Source organism: Vulpes vulpes, chromosome 8 (genome assembly GCF_048418805.1).
Source record: "Vulpes vulpes isolate BD-2025 chromosome 8, VulVul3, whole genome shotgun sequence".
NCBI classification, from domain to species: domain Eukaryota; kingdom Metazoa; phylum Chordata; class Mammalia; order Carnivora; family Canidae; genus Vulpes; species Vulpes vulpes.
Window position 1 is genome coordinate 93054815 of NC_132787.1, and position 20841 is coordinate 93075655.

The 20841-nt window shown below is 41.3% G+C and overlaps 1 protein-coding gene across 22 annotated transcripts in view; it reads right to left on the bottom strand.

The window, feature by feature from the left end:
* Positions 1-19473, bottom strand: part of NCOA1 (nuclear receptor coactivator 1) — a 241938-nt gene extending 222465 nt beyond the window's left edge. For 4 of the 22 annotated variants that reach the window (XM_025983972.2, XM_025983973.2, XM_072767523.1 and 1 more), the window contains exon 1: positions 19338-19470. The gene's annotated coding sequence lies outside the window, so the exon portion shown is untranslated. Of the gene's footprint in view, positions 1-2796; positions 2919-18754 lie in introns of those variants that run through there. The other 18 variants (XM_072767526.1, XM_072767538.1, XM_072767529.1 and 15 more) reach the window with 13 other exon arrangements.
* Positions 19474-20841: the final 1368 nt, after the last annotated feature.

Sequence of the window (20841 nt, forward strand, 5' to 3'; positions counted from 1 at the left end):
AACAAGAGAAGGAAACTCCCACATGTCAACAGCAGTAGTAATGGAAACAGAAGTTAGAAAGTGACCAGAGGGTTCTTTCCATCCACACTTTTCACTATCACTTAGCCAAAGGCCTCCATTTCCACCTTTCCTGTGTATTACCAGCCCGACACACTTCTCATTTTAACATCTATAATATTTTTCAAGGCACTTTCACACACAGTATCTCATTAACCCCACAAGATAGATAAAGCAGCTCTATTTATACCCCTTTTTACAGACATGGAAGAACAGAGCTATTAAGAGCATGAGATTGGAGTGAAGCAGGAGCCCTACTTCACTACTCAGCAATGTGAACTGCAAAATAAAGATGATAATACCTGCCTCACAGCATAGTTATGAGGATTAGATTGCACAACATATAGAAAGTGCTTAGTACAGAACCTGGTGTAAAATAAACACTAAAGGAATGGTAGCCGCTACTATTGTTGCTGTTAATTAGGCAAGATCAAGCAGCTCCTAAACATGGGAGCCAAGATTGAAACTTAGGTCTTCTTTGATTCCACACAACACAGCTTCATTTTCAAGTGGTCACCAAGAGTCCTACTGGATAGCATAGACTCTGCCATTTGCAGGCAATACCTAGCCATTATCATCTAGACACCATGGTGATTCCATTAGGATTTTAAGAATCAAAAACCAACAGCAATACCAACAGCTGCTAACATCACCAAAAGACAACCAGACATTACATATGTTTCATAATACTATCTATAATGTCGTCTTGCCCCCCCTCCCCCCAAAACTAAATCTTAATCAAGCTTCTACATCAAACTACCAATTTATAGGATATATAGAATGGGTACAGAAATACCTTAAACAGAAATTCAGACTATAATAAAATGTATAGGACGAACCACCCAGGTTCTTCAATATATAATTTCAAAAGAAAAAAAAAAAGGAATCTACAAATTTAAAAAGGACTTAAAAGACATTTCAATCAATATTGATATCGAAAAAAAATTTTTTTTGATTCTCCCCCCAAAAAGGCATAGCATCAGCCCCATATTATCTGCTTGGGAGAGAGAATACACCAGGGATAAAACCAGAAATAGGAATATTTTAGGCTTTAGGACATTTCTTTTTATTCCCTGTAAATAATAAATCCACATTCAGGTTTTTAAAAGAAAAGCAAACAATACATATAGCTTTTACTCTTGCTACAGCCTTGCTACATCTATGATAAAAGTCTTATTCTGAAGAGCATTTACTAAAGACTACAAGTTCATAGGTCCTTATAATGATCCTCCCCAAACCCCTCCCCCAGTCTACAAGAGATGGCTGGAGCAAAGGTCAAGGGAAAAAACAAACAAGAAAAGTCAGGAAGAAACACTTTTGTAACTGAAGCTTAAAAGAAAACCCACAGCAAGAACAGGATTAGCTGTCAACAGGAACCTTCCCAGAAGTAACCCATCCTATGATGAGATTTGAGATATCTTAATGAAAATTACAGTACCTCCCCTGTCACCAGGAAGCAGTCAGTTAAGGTAAATTGAACGAAAATTAATCTGAAATTTTAACATGGGCACACATCGTAATGCAGATTACTTGTTTATTTCTACAGTATTTTAAAAAAAAAGCAAGGAGGATTTGAGCGCTTTCACATTCATTTTTTTTTTTAAAGATTTTATTTGAGAGAGAGATAGAGAGGACATGAGCAGGGGGAGGGGCAGAAGGAGAGGTAGAAGCAGAGTCCTCGCTGAGCCTGATGTAGGGCTCGATCCCAGGACGCTAGGATAGCGACATGAGCCTAAGGCAAATGCCTAACCGACTGAGCCACCCAAGTACCCCACTTCCATAGTATTCTAAAAAAGATGTGAGACAGCTTACAGAGAGCATTAAGAATTTTTTTAAAAGGAAGTAATGAGATTGGGGCAAAGAGAAAGAAAAATAAGATGAAGTCAGAGGTAAATTCACCAAACAAACTATATGGCCACAAGATCCTAAAAAGTTGACTGCCCATTTGACACAGAGAAAATACCACTGGCTACAGGAGTTATGATGATTATGTAATATAAGCAGATCAACTGGACAGGGGAAACAGCTTTTCCTGCTACCAAGACCTAGAAGAAAAATTACTACATGGGTTCAAATAATAATGGTGATGATAGGCAGCTTGAACTATACACTTAAAAATGGTGAAGATGGGGATCCCTGGGTGGCGCAGCGGTTTGGCGCCTGCCTTTGGCCCAGGGCGCGATCCTGGAGACCGAGGATCGAATCCCACGTCGGGCTCCCGGTGCACGGAGCCTGCTTCTCCCTCTGCCTGTGTCTCTGCCTCTCTCTCTCTCTCTCTCTCTCTCTATCATAAATTAAAAAAAAAAAAAAAATGGTGAAGATGGTAAATTTTGTTATGTGTATCTTACTAAAATTAAAAAAATGGGGGGGGGGGAATAGCAGCAGCTCTTTTTTATTACATGTGTCCTGTACTGGGCATGTTTCAAGCATTTTACATGTTTAAACTCACAGAATTCTTTTTTTTTTTTTTTTTGTATATGTATTTTAGTAGTATTTTTCCCCAGTTTTATTGAAATATAACTGACATACAGGGCAGCCCTGGTGGCCCAGCAGTTTAGCGCTGCCTTCGGCCCAGAGTGTAATCCTGGGGACCCAGGATCGAGTCCCACATCGGGCTCCCTGCATGGAGCCTGCTTCTCCCTCTGCCTGTGTCTCTGCCTCTCTCTGTCTCTGTGTCTGTCATGAATAAATAAAATCTTTAAAAAAAAAAAAAAAGAGGGGGATCCCTGGGTGGCTCACAGTTTAGCGCCTGCCTTTGGCCCAGGGCGTGGTCCTGGAGTCCCTGGATCAAGTCCCGCGTCGGGCTCCCGGCATGGAGCCTGCTTCTCCCTTCTCCTGTGTCTCTGCCTCTCTCTCTCTCTCTCTATCATAAATAAATAAATAAATCTTTAAAAAAAAAATAACTGACATACAGAACCGTGTAAATTTAAGGTGTACAATATAATGATTTAACTTATACATACTGTGAAGCAATGACCACAGTAGTAAGTTCAATTAACATCCATCATGTCATATAGACACAGAAAAAAGAAAAAAACATGTTTTCTTTCATTTGTAATGAGAACTCTTAGGATCTACTCTCTTACTGACTTCCAAATATATCTCACAGCAGTATTAACTGTAGCCAACATATTGTATATTACATTACACCCCCAGTACCTATCTCATAACTGGAAGTTTGTACCTTGGGCCACCTTCATCCAATTCCCCACCTCCCCATCTTCAACCCTTATAAAGTCAGAGAATTCTCACAACAACCTTGTACAAGTAGGTACAATTATTACCCTATTTCAAAGATAAGAAAACTAGGGCACCAAGAGGTTAGCACACAAGCAGCATACAAAACTAGGAAGCAGCAGAGCCAGGCTTCTAGCCCAGGGAATCTGGATCCAGAGTCCACACTCCAAACCATTATATAACCCCTCAACCAGAATGGTATCTTCTTTTGGGCAAGAGTATTCTCCATCAGCTATTAATTAGCTCATTTTGTGTTCAGTCTTCATCTTCTGACAACTGCTGATAGTAACAGTAGTAGCAGTAGTTACACCATCAATAAGGGCACTAAGATAAAGGAGATAATTGGCTCACAAGACTTCTATAATAAGAGAAGTACTCAATTTTATAAAGCTGTTTATGTTAATGGCCCTCAATAAAGGTTGATTGCATTAGACCAAATAACAATTCTATAAAGTAATTCTACCCCAGTCAAAAACAATGCAATCTATATACTTAGTTTTCTGGGATTCTGGTTTGATCCAAGTGATCTAGAGCAGTGGACTCAATGTTTAAGCAATCCTCAGAGTGTTGTTTCTGACTGGTAGGTTTTTTTTAAGAATTGGGTAGAAAGTAAGTGCATACAATACTTGCTAGAGCAAAGCTATTCTATACTGCTAATTACAGGTAGACTAAATATTTTCATACCCAAATACAGAGTCAGGTTAATATTCTGTTACGAAAATTAGCCACTAAAGATACCTGGCAGCCAACCCTCCTCTTGATGGAGGTAAGCCAAGAAAGTATTTTCTTATGGGGCCAAAATTCCCCTCTGAAAGTGGTTCCGATTCTACACCAATGGGCAAACCAGTCAGTCAAGTCTGAAAGTTCTATTCCATTCAAGGTACTCTCAATGATTTTGAACTGGAAAGTTCTCATAACAAGAGTCTCCCAACATTCATCTCAACCATAAAATTAACCTCAATTTAGCACTCACGGAACATCCGATTAAGACATGTATTCTTGAGCTAACTAAATGAGTTGGGCAGTTATAAAAGCTATTAGATATAAACCAGTTAAATGTCCAGCAACATCTGTAAAATATACATATGATGTAGGTTTTGATCTCAAATCTTTCTGAAGTAACTAGGTAGCAGGGTAGGCTGCCTAACAAGGCCATTCCGAGTTAATGTAAATACAACTACATCATAAGCACATTATGGCTAGGAAGCAATTAAAAAAAAAAAAAAAAGACAAACATCCCAAAAGGAAAGCGAACAATATGGATAAAAGAACCTTAAGGGGGAATAAACCCAATACAGAATAAACATCTGATAAGATAAACAGTTTTATCAAATAGAAAACTAAAATTACAACAATGCTATTATACCATCTTCATCCATCAAATAGGGCCCGAATAAAAAATGACTGATAATATCCAGAGTTGATGAAGTAGGGGAAAGCAGCAACTATCATATACTGTTGGTGGAAGTATAAACTGATACAGCTTTTGGGGTAACATTTTGAAAGGACATCAATTTTTTAAATGTGCATTACCTCAATTCCATAAGTATATTCTCATACATGTACAAAAACGAGTACGAACTAGGATGCCTACCAAAACATAGCTTGCAACAGCAAAATACTTGATATCTAAATGCCCATCAAAAGGGAGAAAGATAGCTAAATTATAGAATATACATCTAATGTAATGCTATGCAGCATTTCATGCAAAGATCAAAAGCTCCTTCATATTCTGATGTAAAAAAATCCCCACAATATGAAGTTTAGAAAGTCTATAACAATTCAAAAAGTATGATCCTATGGCAGGGTAGGGAGGATAGGGAAGAAAGGAGGGGTAAGATGCCAAAAGGGGTCTGAATTGTCAGAACTTTCAGTTCCAAGAGACAAAAACCTGATTCAAACTAGCACAAGCAGGTCAGGACACTAATTAGCTCATTTAACTGGAAAATATAGGGTGGATCTAATTTAAGGTTCAAGTGGATCCAGAGGCTCCAATGACTCCCCATGCATGCAAGCATGTGAGAATGTGTATGACTGTGCATCTCTGAGTGTAAGAAAGACACAATGTCTCAGTCAGCTCCCCTTCACCCTATATGTTGGCCTCATTCTTTTCTATAACAGATAGGCTTCCTTCATGTGGCCAGGCATACTCTATCTCAGTTTAGCAACTCCATGGAATGAGCCTGTCTCTTGTCCAGCATCTGTTTTTCAATCTCAAGGGAAGGCTCTGAACCTGTATGGGTCATATAGCTACTCTGCAGCAATCACTGTGTCCAAAGAAACTATGATGGGGCATCTGGCTGGCTCAGTCAGTAGAGCATGTGATCTCAGGGTTGTTGAGTTCAAGCCCCACATTAGGTGTGGACCCCATTTTTTAAAAAATAAAGTAAATATAAATAAATGAATAAATACAGATCCAGGTTAGGTCACATGTCCACGCCTTGGCCACCAGGAAAGATACTGTGACCTGAAATGGGGGGGGGAGGGGGGGAGCCTAAATTAACATCTGCCATATAATCACTAGAGACTTTCTTTCACCTTTTAATTCTATATATTCGTCCATTTCTTCAAGTTTTTTGTTAAAATATGGTCATGATTTATATATATGGTTTATTTTTTATTTAAAAGAGAATACTAATTGGAATGCAGTCATAAAGAAAGCCTCAGGTTTAAAAAGTTCAGGGCTGATGACTTTAAGAATAAAACTAGGAGGAAAATAAGCCTCACATATAAATAAGAAATTGGGCTTCCTAGTTCTGCATATTTGACCAACATTTTAACCACCACCCAATAGTCCTTACTGAACCAAGCATTAAAAGATGAACAAAAAACAGAGAAAACAGATTTTAATTACTTAGCATTATGTTGATAAGAGGGAGGGAAAAGACCTCATGGGACTCTAAGGAGAAATTTTATCAAATTCTCAGACAGCAAAAGGTCTCCAATAGTGTCAGAAAGCCCTTTATGCCCTCTCTCACTTTTCCCACTCTACAATGTCACCAGCCAAATAGTATATGTAGAAAAGCTCAGGATCAGTTTTACTGAAACCAATCACTTTCTACCTGTTTCAAATATATACTCTGAAGATGGTAGCAAACCATCTTCAAACAAACCAAAACAATGTATACAGAACCTACCCTTAGAGACATTATTAAAATTTCTCCTTTAATTGTCTCAAGGTCACCATTCAATATTACAAGTTCTTTTTTTTTTTTTTTTTTAAGATTTATTTATTTATTCATGAGAGAGAGAGAGGCAGAGACACAGGCATAGGGAGAAGCAGGTTCCATGCAGAGAAGCCGATGAGGGATTTGATCCCAGGACTCCAGGAGCACGCCCTGGGCGGAAGGCAGGCGTCAAACCGCTGAGCCGCCCAGGGATCCCCTACAAATTCTTTTTACAAATAAAAATAAAAATTCTATTTAGACTGACACACAAAACAATTCCTTTTTACTTCAACTGACTCCAAGCAAGGCCTACCAATTCTGGTATTCATTCACCTCTCTAAAGAAAGCCAATTCCACTATAGTAAGCCATTTATTGCTCACCAAGTATTTCTTGCACACATTTCCTAGCCCCGAAAGTAGGTGCACTGTGACTACCCTGACCAATGGATTACATAAGAGGAAGTGATGAAGGGTCACTTCAGGGCCAAAGGCACCGTAACCAAAGAGATTCCACGTTCTAGAGTGGGCACCAAAAACACAGTTTATTATTTTAACGACAGACCCCTTTTTTCACATTCCAGGAGACTACGCTGTAAGTTAATATTCCAGATCTTACAAATCTAATTCAAATTTCACTTCCTCCAGGAAGCCTACCCAAACCATGCCAGCCTCCTAGCATCATCATTAACACACTATGTATGTAAACTGTGGGTAAATCACTATGAAAGCACTCTGGTACTGACATATAACTACTACAATAAATGCTCTATCCTCCATAATTTGCAATGTGGTTGCTGCAACAGGCACATGTAAATACAGAAATAAGTATACATGATAATAAATTCCAAGTAAGTCCTAAAAATAGTAAGCACTACAGAGTTTCCACATATCTCAGTTAGCAACTAACTAGTTATATATATCCATATGACATCTTTTCTAATATTTTTTAATTCACATATGATTTAAAGCAAATGAGACTCCCTTATAAAGATTACAATCTCCTTGAAGGGCAAGAATCTTAAGATACAGTAACTTCGTGGCTCCCCATAGCACCATCCAAACAATAAGTATTCAATAAAAATATAGCTTTTATTGAGAAGAATGGGCTGAGTCATTAAAACAGAAGTATAGGAATCCCCAAGACATTAGGAATGTGTGTCTCCAGCACGGCAAAATAGAAGAAGGAACACAAGTTTTTCTGTTATCCATGGCAGGTAGAACTCTACACTGGAGACAAATGACTCACCAGGCTCCCCCAGACTTTTAGAACACAGCCCATGAGAGCCAACTTCTTACACTGTAGGACAATATGCTCTCTGGGCACCAACTGATTTCCAATTCAATTTCCCAAATACCCTGAAATCAGTAAAGAAAATCCCTAGATAATATGCACGAGTAATCCAGGCACAATAATAATTTGTAAAAAAGGTCTGTTACTCTTAGTACATTAATGAGTAGCATTATGATTTAATCGATGTGATTTGTCAAGTATTTTATTATCTACGTGTTTAAGACATTGCAGAGGACAAAATATAAAACATAATCCCCTTCTGCCATTCTCATACACTAATTCAGGCGACCAGACACATGAAAACAAAAAATTGCACAAGTAGAAGGCAGTAAAGTGTCAAATGAATAATAAGGAAAATAAATATTAAGAGTTCATAGAAGGAAGAGGTTACGTTTAAATTTATATTCTGAACAATTCACAAGCAAGGTGGAATTTCAGCTGAGCTTTAAAGAATAGGTAGGATTTCAAGACACACAGAGTAGGATAAGGAGAACATATTCAGGAAAGGACTATGCAAAGCAGGAGAAACAGAGAAGCCGAAGGGATGTTTAAGGGACAATAAATTGACAATTTATTTGGAACAGTTTACTAGAGGAGAATAGTGGGAAATGAGACCAGAAATGCAGGTTGGTGCCAGACACTGGAAAGCTTTAAATGCCAGGCTAAGTTAACAATTTTATCTTGACAGTAATGAAGAGTCTTTGAAGGTTTTTAAGCAAATAACACAATGAAAATAAAAATTAGGATAATCAATCCAAAACAAACTTTAGGACAGACTTAACAAGGAACTCACTGAAGACCACCTGGACACTACTGCAATAATCAGGTCTAAATCAGAACGATGACAGTGAGGAGAAAAAGGAACAGATCTAAGCATCTGAACAAACTTGGAAAGTGTTTTTAGCATGTGTCAAATCAGACCCTGAGGACTCTAGAAAGTTGAGATTCAAATGCTAGAAAAAAAGAGTTTAAAATTTAAAAGCACAGCAACTGTGAATTCCAGCCTACCCAGCAGGGTCTCCCTACACTTGAACTGATACTAGGCTCTGCCATACATATATGCATTCCCATCACACTCCTAGGTCCAGTCTTTTTTATTGGTGTTTAGAGGGACAGAAGTGGGAAATGATATATAAGAGCAGCCAAGTGATGAAGGCCAGGTAGTTGTGCAACAAACAAAACTCAAACATCTGTAAAGGCCAAAGGCAGTATAATCACATCTATTGCAAAATGGAAAAATAGACTGCAAATCCAGTCATACTGCGGGCTTGAGTAATGACATCAGATATATCCATTAAACTTGGCAAGAGAGTAAGACTGGATGAATGGAGTTATTGAGGTCCCAATCCTTAACAACGGAGATTCTTAACCTTTGGGGAGGTCATGAACCCCTTTGGGAATTTGGTAAAAGCTATAGACCCTCTCCTCAGAGAAATGCACACACAATATTTTGCGTATAATTTCACAGTATTGATAGACCCTCTGAAGCCTACCTAGAGACTCTTAGTTCCATGAATTCCAAGAGTTCTTAGTTAAGAACCCTTGCTAGAAAACAGATAATCATTTTTTATCATATACTCACAGTTTAAAAGTTTTTGAATAGGAAGCTATATATGTACATTTATAATTTGTATACAGTTCACACCAGACCAATAAATTATGTACCTTGTAAAGCACACACAAAAATGGATACTTAACATTTCTTTTTTTTCCAGAACATTTCTTATAATAAACAATTCTAAAGCATTTATCTTCCTTATCGATGACAGTTTCATTCTATTCCTAATAAACACTATTATTAATACCACTATTTTTGGGCAGCCCCAGTGGCTCAGCGTTTTAGTGCCGCCTTCGGCAGGGGGCATGATCCTGGAGATCAGGGATCAGGTCCCGCATCAGGCACCCAGCATGGAGCCTAGCGCTTCTCCCTCTGCCTGTGTCTCTGCCTCTCTCTGTATGTCTCTCATGAATAAATAAATAAAATCTTTAAAAAAAAAAAAAAACACTACTTTTGGTGAAAGTAATGTGACTGAATATGATTTGCTATTTTCTAATTTTGCTTTCATATTTTGTAATATTGTAACTTGAGGTCTCATTCTAAATTTCAGTTTTTATAATAAATAACTACTTTATTTAGTTTTAATGGCTATCATAGCAAAAATATATATATATTTCACAAAGATGAGTAAAACCAAATGAAGGAATCACTTGCTGCACTGTATAAAACATGATATATTCAATTTTAAATCCCATTCACCACTTACACAAAGGTTTTTGCTAAAGTTCAGCTAGTATATTTCCGTATTTTCTGGTGACAACCAGTTGTTCTTCCTAATAAATCAAATGGCGTATTTTTTTTTATATTTTCAGCAGATAGGCACAAAATCACTTAAAATGCCTAAGTTTACAAGGTTTTTATACAAGTTAGAAAATTTTGTTTCCAAATTGAAATATATATATATAAACAATTTTTTAAGGTTGTATTATTTATTTATGAAAGACAGAGAGAGAGGCAGAGGCATAGGCATAAGGAGAAGCAGGCTCCTCAAGGGGAGCCGGATGTGGGACTTGATCCCAGGACCCCGGGGGGAACCACGCCCTAATCTAAAGGCAGACACCCAACCACTAAGCCACCCAGGTATCCCTAAAAACATTCTTAAAGTTACACACATCATATTCAGCACATAAATCCAATAATGATGGAAGTTGTTCCAAATATTCATTTTCAATAATCTCTATCCATAACATTGAATTTTATTTTATTCTAAAGGTAGTTACTTTTTTTTTTTTAATATTTTATTTATTTATTCATGAGAGACACACACAGAGGGAGGCAGAGACACCGGCAGAGAGAGAAGCAGGCTCCATGCAGGAAGCCCGACACGGGACTCGATTCCGAGTCCCCAGGACTACGCCCTGGGCCAAAGGCAGATGCTCAACCACGGAGCCATCCAGGGATCCCCGGTAGTTACTTTTTGAGTCACTGTTAAGAACTTACCATCAGGGCTCAGCGGTTTAGCACCGCCTTCAGGCCAGGGCGTGATCCTGGAGACCCGGGTCAAGTCCCACATTGGGCCCTCTGCAAGGAGCCTGCTTCTGCCTCTGACTGTGTCTCTGCCTCTCTCTGTCTCTCATGAATAAATAAATAAAAAAATCTTAAAAAAAAAAAAAAACATCATCCCAAAGGGGCAGATAAAGTGTTTATTTTTCATAAATATCTGCTAGGCAGCATACTACTCACAGCCACTTGTCACAGAAAATGTCAGCAAATTTGGAACATCTGTGTTTTTGTTAAAGAAAAATAAGTCATCTTTAAGTTAGGTAATTCTTGAGACCTCTGCCTTAAGATGGCCAGTTACCCTCTATGAAATATTATACAAAATATCTGCCTGGTGACTCCTTATAAAGGATGTTAGGAGTCTACTATTTAAAATAACAAATTTGAAAATCCAGTTACCCAGACTCCTATAAACTGAAAACATCACAACAGACTGAAAGAAACTTCCTTAGAGACCTCTAATATTTCTCCAATTTTCCAAATAATTTTATGTAAACTCTACTGTGGACACCATGGTTTTTAATGTGCCTGGACTCTCAAGGGGCAAAGTGTTCTAGCAGTACCCTTTAACCAATTTCCCTAGCATTCTAACAAAGTTTAAAAGGAGTTATCTTTAAAGGTACTCTAATTATATTGTCTCCATCTCTGAATTACTACCAGTTTGGCAAAAGACACAACTGCAGCACATTCTGTGACACCAGTTGTCTTCAACACTGTTCCCTCAGTGTAATGTTGGCTAGCAGTTCAGTCAAATAATAGACAGGGCTAGAACAAGGTCCAAGACTCTTCATGACATATCCTGCCTTAAATCCTTTTTGGAACATGGCAGGGCATAAATAAATCAGTAAAATAAATCATGAACTATATTGAGAGCCAGGGACTTTCAACTTACATGACCATCCTCACTTATACAGAGAAATATATTTATACAAGGAGATGACATTTTTACACTTAAAAAACAAGTCCGCTGCATAAATGCCAAATGATAATACGCTGTTTAAAAAAACAGCTACTGCTTTAAAAAAAAAAAAAAAAAGTATAAGCCAGTGAAAAAGATTTTGTACTAACTCCTATCAAAAAAAAAAAAAAAACACATAATCTGTTCTCAAATATACATAAAAATGAGTGAATAAGTTCCTAGTGTGGTAAGCCTTACATATGGAATCATTTCAAAAACTATGAAAATATAAAATTTGGGGTGTAAAACCTGCCAAAAAAAATCTATGTAAATTTGGAAAACTGACATTTCTCCTAGATCTCATCCAGATCTGCATACTTCACTGTTCCCCACCACCTCCCTCCATTAAAATCCTGCAATGTCTTGCTACTGCACCTACAGCATCTGGTCCCCTCCTACTTTGGCTGGTGCCACCCTCCTCCTTGCACTTTCCCCTTTCACTACTCCTAAATAATCCCAAGCTTTTCTGTCCTTTCATCTTTGCTATTTAATCTTCCTTAATATACTTCTCTCCTCACCCTTACTCACATACAAATCATCCCCTGCCTTCAATGTTCTGGTCCACCCCAAGCCCTGCATGCAATCTACCCTGATCACTCTCAAATGAGAATAACTGCTCCCTCTCCTGAATCCCCAAAGTACTATTTCATACTTCTCTCATAGCACTCATCACATTCAATCAGTATTATAGGTATTTGTGTGTTCGTCTTATCACCTCTCTTAGGTCATAATCTCCTTAAGAACAGGATCCGTATCTTATCTTTTAACTTCCCTATCTTTTAACAACACATCACCTTGAACAAAGTAGGTACTTATATAACTATGTCTTGAATGAATGATTGAGTAGCTACTTAGAAGTTCAATTACAGACTTCCTGTACCACCTGGAATGGAGAGGGAGGTATGAGGCTTTGCACAACAAGCAACTTTTCCCCCAATTTCCTCCAAACAAATTCACCAAAGTAAAGCCAGTATTACACATACAAGTGCTTTCAAAAAGCAAGGACATTTCATCCTTTAACTATCTGGTCAAATATGGTGTGATATCTTTATATAAACACATATACACTCATAGAATATCTTCCATTAAACAAATCTATGCTTGATAATAAAAGCATGTAAATACTTTAATCATACAGGCAAACTAAAAATTTAAGATGTAATATATTATAGCTATAAGAATGAGATCAACCATTCAAAGTACAAGTGGAGGGACACCTGGGTGGCACTCAGTTAAGTGTCCCAACTCTTGATCTCAGGGTCGTGAGTTCAAGCCCCACACTTGGCTTCCACGCCCAGCATGGAGCCTACATTAAAAAAATAAAAATAAATTTAAAAAAGCACAAGTGGAAACACAGAATGACCAAGCAATTTATTCCAAATGGAAAAAAAAAAAAAAAAAAAGCACCTGAGCTTTAGCTATTTAAATGCTAACGAAACTTGAGAGGCAGAATTTTATTGCTAAGAATCCAAAACCAACCATTCAAAGATAAGCTTACCTAGACAGAAGCACCAAAGAATCAACATTACTAAAGTACAAAGGTGAGATCAGAAACAACATGAAAATCTTAAAGTGACACTATCATTAAGTAACTCGTATATATGGGCTCCTGAGTCATCAGAAAGCAAGGAATTTGCAGGAGTCTCCACAGCTCACTAAGGAACAGAGAAAGGCCAAAAAGGAAAAAATAAGGTTACAATGTGGTCAACTGTGGCAAAAACCCTTGGAGAGAAGCCAGTTTAAAGGTATGCCTGTGACAGGATACCTAGCTGGAGTTAAGTCCCCGACTCGATTTCGGTTCAAGTCGTGGTCTGGGATCATTAGATGGAACCCTCTCGGAATCTGCTTCAGATTCGCTCTCTCCCTCTCTTTCCCTCTGCCCCACCCCACCCCCAACACGTACGTGCAAGCTAAGTAAATAAATAAAATGTTTTTTAAAAAATAAAATAAAACAAAGGTATGCCTGTGATTTTAGGTCAGAAGACCCTGGACTCAAATGTCTTCCCTAATACCTATAAGCTGTGCATTCTTACACCAACCACTCAACCACCCTGAACCTCATTTATAAAATGTAACATGTAGAACAAGCACAGTACCTGAGGACAGTATGTCTCTGAAACAGCACTCAATAAATATTTGCTGACTCTGAATGAGGGCCATATAAGAAAAGCAGACGTTTCCCTTGAGGCGCTTTTATAGTTTTCAAGAGAGTAGCCTTAAGTAATTCCTTTTTTTTTTTTTAAGATTTTATTTATTTATTCATAGACACAGAGAGAGAGAGAGGCAGAGACACAGGGAGAGGGGGAAGCAGGCTCCATGCAGGGAGCCCGATGTGGGACTCGATCCCGAGTCTCCAGGATCATACCCAAGGCTGCAGGCGGCGCCAAACCCCTGCGCCACCAGGGCTGCCCGCCTTAAGTAATTCCTGATTAATACCTGACTGCAATATTTGACAGTCAATTTTTGACCGAAAAATAAAAATACTCATTTCCTCCTCACTTACACATTACTTAAAAGCTTACTAAAATTCTTGAAATTTAAGATCTCTTTGTAATAACTTTTAAATACTAAAACAAAACAAAAGCCTCTCACGAAAAAGCCAAATACTTGGGTTCTTGCCTAAGTGATGCCACTAAGTACGTGACCCATGAAAATTACCATATTTGCCTGGCCTTAGTCTTATCATCTGTAATATTAAGGAGGTTGTGCTAAATTGCCATTAAGGCCCCTTTACTCTAAAGGGTGTGGTTCTAATTGGGTGATGGGCATTAAGGAGAGCGCTTGATGTAATGAGTACTGGGTGTTATATGCAACTGATGAATCACTAAATTCTACCCCTGAAACTAATAATACAGTATATGCTAACTCAATTGAATTTAAATTCAAAAAATTTTAAAATTAAAAAAGAAATTTTAATGGTGTAGTTCATGTCATCTCAAGGACTATTCTAACCTAGTTAGGAAAAACAATTTAATGTACAATTTAAAAAAAAAAAAAGGATTTCTTTCTAAAAGAAAGGAAAAGAAATAAATGTATTATATTGGAAAAAACTGAGCAACTGATGGTAAAGGGGTGATAAAAATCATGTTTTCTAGAGAACACACCAACTTTGACCCTGTTTTTGAAGGTCAAGAGATAAAAGGAGACAATTTAAAGAAAATGAAACATAAGATCAGAGCAAGATATCTACAGGTGATTGTAACTTTCTTCACTTGTGTAGCACTTTACAGTTTACAAAGCATTTCTGCACATGCCATCTGCAGCAAATTTTCCAGAATGAAAAGTAGAAGAACAGTTTAAATTATTTACGTTTGATAAATTTGTCCACAGAAAGTCTCTGCTACAAACAATAACATGAAAAACCATTTTGGAAAGGAATTTTTTAAGCATTTCTGTGTAGGATGAATTAGGCAAATGCATGCAGGCAAACAGCTATAAACCTACAAATCATAGAATTTAGCACAAGGAAAAAATGTGAAATCAGGCCAATATGCTGATTTAATGATAAAGAAACTCAGGCCCACAGAGTCTATGTGACTCTCTTCTCTCCATGTGCAAAACAACAGGAGGACCACATTGTAGAACCAGAAATAAAGAGGGGGAAATCCAAATTGCAGAGAAAAGAATCAGAATTTGGGGACAGATTAGATAGTTATGTGATTAGGTTATGTTAGCGTAAGAAAACATTGTTAAAGTCTTACCTTGTGCCAATCATGCTAGGCCTATATTGTTATTTAATAATTGAAAGATCAGAACCATATGAGGGTAAGTACATTATTCCGATTTTACACATGAAAACCTGAGGTTAAGTGTGGTTACGTAACTAGCCCAAGGTGACATCTATTAAGTATCTGGTAGAGTCAGGACATCATCCCCTTTCTGAAGTCAAGCCTCCATTTCGAAAAGAAACCTAAACTTGCCTCAAAAGTATAAGCTAGAAGAGCAAAGTTAAGTATCACTCTGGAAATGGTGGACACCACAGTGTTATCAGAATTCTGGTCCTGCTAATATGTGTATTTTACCTCCACACCTGCACCTACTGTTACCAGTCTCATCTGTCTGTTCCCAATGGTCGGGGTCCAGGATGTCTCAGTAAAGTTAAACTTTGGCTCTCCACACTAAAACATCCATGGGGAGCGATTATATCAAAATATATATAAGACAGGGTGACTGGAGGGTGATTAATCTCAAGTCTTACAAAACTCAAGTGCCTATAGTTTGCTTCTGTTTTGGCATAAGGTATTTATCTTCAAAATATGATAACTCTACTAAGCTTTTCTAAAAGCCTGTCACTTCAAGGAGCCTCAAAAATACTGTGCTGCAGATGGGGGTATGGGGGAGGAAGCATGGATTCACCAACCCACTCTATTTGCACCTCCAAATTGGATTTATATGTTGATGTCAGTGTTTTGTAATAATTTCTCTTCTTCAACCACAATCCTGTGGAAATATAAAATAACCATTTCTCTATAGTCCAAATACCTATAATCCAAATACTGTAATGCTGTATGACCATAAAGCCCTGTCCAGAATTACAAAGAAAAAAAAAAATCCTTGCACTTCTTTAAGCAACCAAGAACAGTACCCAGTTGCCACCACTAGGCCATTTTATGACCTCTAACCCTGTGTGTTGAGAGAAAGGTACAAAGTCTAACTATAAAGAAGGGAGAAGAAGGAAAGGCTTGAAATGACTAGATCTCATCTCAAATGGTAAGAAAAGACGTCAGAGGCCACAGGACCCATTCTCAGACCAATGACCAAAGGCTAAACTAGTGGTTAACCAGGAAAAGAAGCAACAAAGAAGTCCTTTCCTACAGTCTAGTTTGTCCCAGTGGGTAGGAAAGTTGTACACCATGGGAAGAAATGTGTACGGTTCTGCAGCTCAAACTCAATTCAACTCCTGGATGGCATGAATTTTCACCCAGTCCCACACTCCTATCTGTGCCTGATATATGCAGGTAACGTAAAAGGAGCCCACCACATGGTTTTGGACCTCTGCCAGGAAAGCGGTTGATGGCCCTCTGAGAATTCTTGTGATTATCCTCTCTCTATAAGGCAAAAACTACTACCAAGATAATAATGAGCATCCTGGGGATCTCCTCCCATACCCTAAGGCTTATGGGTAGTATGTGCTTATACTGACCTCCCATACTTGCCCTAAAATAAAAGCTATATTAAGCCATAGGGTTTAAGGCCAACTAACTCCAAAAGATATGCCACATAACATTCAAACAATGTGGAGCGCTTGGAGTATAAGGCAAAAAAAGAGAAACTAAAATAGAAAGAGAGGTAGTATCTCTCCACCAGAAGGTATATAAAATTGACGAAAACAAAGAAGGGAAAGCTAAATCTTTGAAAAACAATTAGAAATAGCATAGTGATGTATAATCCAACAGAGAAAAGATTTTCAAGGAATGTCCAATATCCTCTCTCCCACACTCTACCTTTCAGCACTTCTACACTACCCTCATCACTTACTCAACCTTTTAGTCCTGGTGAAGACCAGTCATTGGATTAGCAAGATGAAGAATACATGCAGAAAACATTCCATCCTGAGAACATCTTTAAATTATTTAGGCTTGTTTACCACCCTTCTCTATAGAGTAAAAGCATGAAATGTTGCCAACGCTTTCACAATATATACCAGTCAGCACCATAGCAACCCAATCCTCTGCCCACCAAAAGATTAACACATACACACAAAACAGGAAATTCAACAAAAATTAAATTTGACCCTAGACTCCCTCAACAGTTAAATGTCTTAAGTAGTAGCAGTATCTTTATATCACACCCACTTCATGCTACCCTTACAGCTTCCTGGCATAAGCAAATTCTTGGGATTATACAAACTGCTGCTTCTGTTTCCAGCCCAGATTTCTAGAAATGAAACCCTAGAATTGAGGGAGAAAGAAAAACAAATGTTGGCAGAAAGAGGGAGGAAAATGCATTGTCTATATAATCCCAGTTTAAGTGGAACAATCACCATTAGTTCCATCAAGCACTTTTTTTCAATAAAACCACTTACCCAAAAATGCAGATCTAAAATACTCCCTTAGCTTAAACCACACAGAAAGCAATTTAATAGACACAATCCTACAGATTGTCTCAAAAAGAAACGAGGAAGAGATTAACTACAAACTATGTCAAATTCAAGTTTTGCACCTTAAAACTCAAACTTCCTTGCGAGTCAAATAAATGTAACAAATAAGCAGGGCAAAATGTCTACAAAAATCAAACCAAACACCTGTTCTGACAAGCGACACTCCTCCATTTTCTCTCCAAACCATGTATTTCCCTATTCAGGCCCCCCTTTTTGACCCACTGTTCCCGGAGCATGAAGTCTGAATAAGAAATGGAGGGAAAACATTTCAGATGCTAGTTCACAAAACCAAATTAGACCTTTCCACAAAGTACAGGGGATAAAATAGAAAGACTTCCAAACTGTATCTAGTTTATGACAAACAGTTCAAGGAATAACCATTTATTAAGCTGAATCAAACCCCACTGCTACCTTTCACCCAAAACTATTTCTAGTTCATGAGCCAAAAGACCCAAGCAAATACTTTCTTTTCACATTATTCTCAACATGAAGAAATCTGACCCCCTTCCTACTACATCATAGCTTCTGTGAAACAAGCTGAGAGGCCCCTTTGGCCAACTTTTTTTTTTTTTTTTTTTTTTTTTGAGTCTAACCTCCAACCAATTCCAGCAGAAGAGACAAACCTCAAACAAATTTAACCCTTGATATCCATCCCTTCAGCAGCACAGTACGCTCCACCACAGCAATGTTTTTACACAGACACTCAAAGATTTCTTAATCACTGAAGTGTAAGCCTCAGCCCTCACAAATCATCGCCACAGAGATTACTCTTGGCATCCACAGAGGGTGCTGGGACTGCAATTCAGTCAAGAACCCTTCATTCACCATCATCAGACTCGACATTAAAAATTCGCCCTCTCAGAAGAAAAAAAAAAAAAAAAGTCACCTTCTCCACAAGGACACCTGCCTCTTCAACGCCTCTACAGTGAACATGGAGAGCCCAGCACGAAAGGCTGAAAGATCCTCCAGCCTAAAGTTTTCCTGCCCACCAAACTCTGCACCACAGCACCGTGGACTGTCCTTGTCACACACACAGGCTTCACTGTCAAACCTTCCGCCTCCCTCTGACATCGGCAGAGCCTAGACCACGGGGGTGACCGCTTTAAAAAGAAGCAAAACGAACAAAACAAAACAAACCCCACAGCTGGCTGGTAAGGACAAGGGACCCTGGTGTCCGGTTTCTCCGTGTCTCTTCCGAAGAGACGGGAGGGCGGCTCGAGCTCTGCCGCTGACCATTAAGCAGTCCCACCTCCCGGTCGTCCAGTCAACACGTCGGCTCCCCCTCGCAGGTCCCTTCAGCCGACTCCTGGGAAGGGGACCAAACCCTGGCCCTACAGCAAAATCTCACGTATCCATCCCCTTTCTACCTCCGAAATCCCTCTCCGGCAGAAGGGAGGGAAAAAAAAAAAAAAAAAAAAAAAAGCAAGTGCGCGGGGGCACACAGAAGCGCCGTCGAAGGCTGCGCTTACGGAAAGGCACGCCATGGTCATCCCCATTTCGCAGTCCGGGCAAGCGAGACTCGGCGAGGTGGCCCGGCTCGCCAAGGTCACCGCGCGCGCCGGGGCCGAGGGGCGCCCGCGCCGACTTCCGGCTCCCCCTCTCGGCGGCGGCGGCGGCGGCGGGGAGCGCCGGCGGGCTGGGGGCACCGCTCCCCACGCCGGGCCGGCGGCCGCGAGCCTCGCGCACCCTCCGCGGATGCTCGCCCAGTCGGCGCTAACTAGGGCAACTGGGAAAAGGGGCCGCCAAGTCGCTGCTGCAGCAATTTCCTCCGCGGGCGCAGCCCCCAGCTGGCGCCCGTGACAGCTGCGACCTCCGCCCCCTCCAGCCGCGCGAGGCCGAGGGAGAACTCGGGGAAAGTGGGAGGGGGACGGAACGGAGAGAAAGGAGGGAGGGGGGCGGAGGGGCGCCAGCTGCTCCCCGCCCCCTAAGGCCTCGGCGGCCGCGCGGCTCGTGACAGCTGCACCCACCGGGAGGCTCGGCGCCCGCCGCCCGCCGCCCGCCACTCACCTGCCGCCGCCGCCGCCGCCGCCGCCGCCGCCTCTGGGCCGCGCTGACGGGCGCCGCGCTCGCCGGGACCGAGGCGGCGCCGCCGCGGCCTCCGCCGGTGCCCGGGCCGAGCGCCCGCCGCCGCCGCGGCTCTCCGGCCCCCTCCTCCGGAGCAGGGGTCCCCCCGCAGGGGGATGCAGAAAGAACCCGGCGCGGGCTCCGCTCGAGGGAGCAGCAGGGAACGGGGCAGCCGAGGCGCTCGAGGCCGCGGTCCAGCCGTCTGAGGGGAGGGAGGGCTCGGCGGATCGCGTCAGACTCCCGCTCGCCTGGCCCGAAGAACAGGCATTTCAGCCGCTCTCCGCGGCCGCCATGTTCTCCTCCTCCTCGGCCGCCGCCGCCGCCGCCGCTGCCGCCGCCGCCGCCGCCACCGCCCCCCGCTCGCGGCCCCGCCCCCTCCGCGCCCCGCCCCGCCCCGCCCCGCCCCGCCCCGCTCGCGCCCCGCCGCCCCGCCCGCCGCGCTGCCCCTGAGCGCTCGGGTCCCGCCCGGCCGCCGCGACCCTGCGCCCGCGAGCTCCGACGGCGCGCCCGGGCAGCGCGCTCCCCGCCCGCCGGGCCGCGGAGACGGAGGCGCCCCGCGCCCTCTGCCGGCCGCCCGCCCGAGGGACGGCCGCCGCGGTCCCGCCCCGGCCCGCGTCCTAACGAAGTGTGGGAAAGGAGGCCCCAACTCTTCCCCTCCCCTCGGGGCGTTCCTCCGCCTGCTGCCGGGAAGCCGCCTGGAGCCCCGGGGCGCTCTCGGCTAGGCCGCCCGGCCTGCAGCCTCCCGCCGCGCTCATCTTCCGGAGAAGGTGGGGATGCGGCGGCCAGAGGCCCTGCACACCCGGGAGGAGTCGCTCCTGGGCCTGGCCCTCCACCGACCCGTTGTATTACTTTGAGAAACAGACACATCCCGCGGGCTGTCTCTCTCTTTTTTTTTTTTTTTTTTTTTTT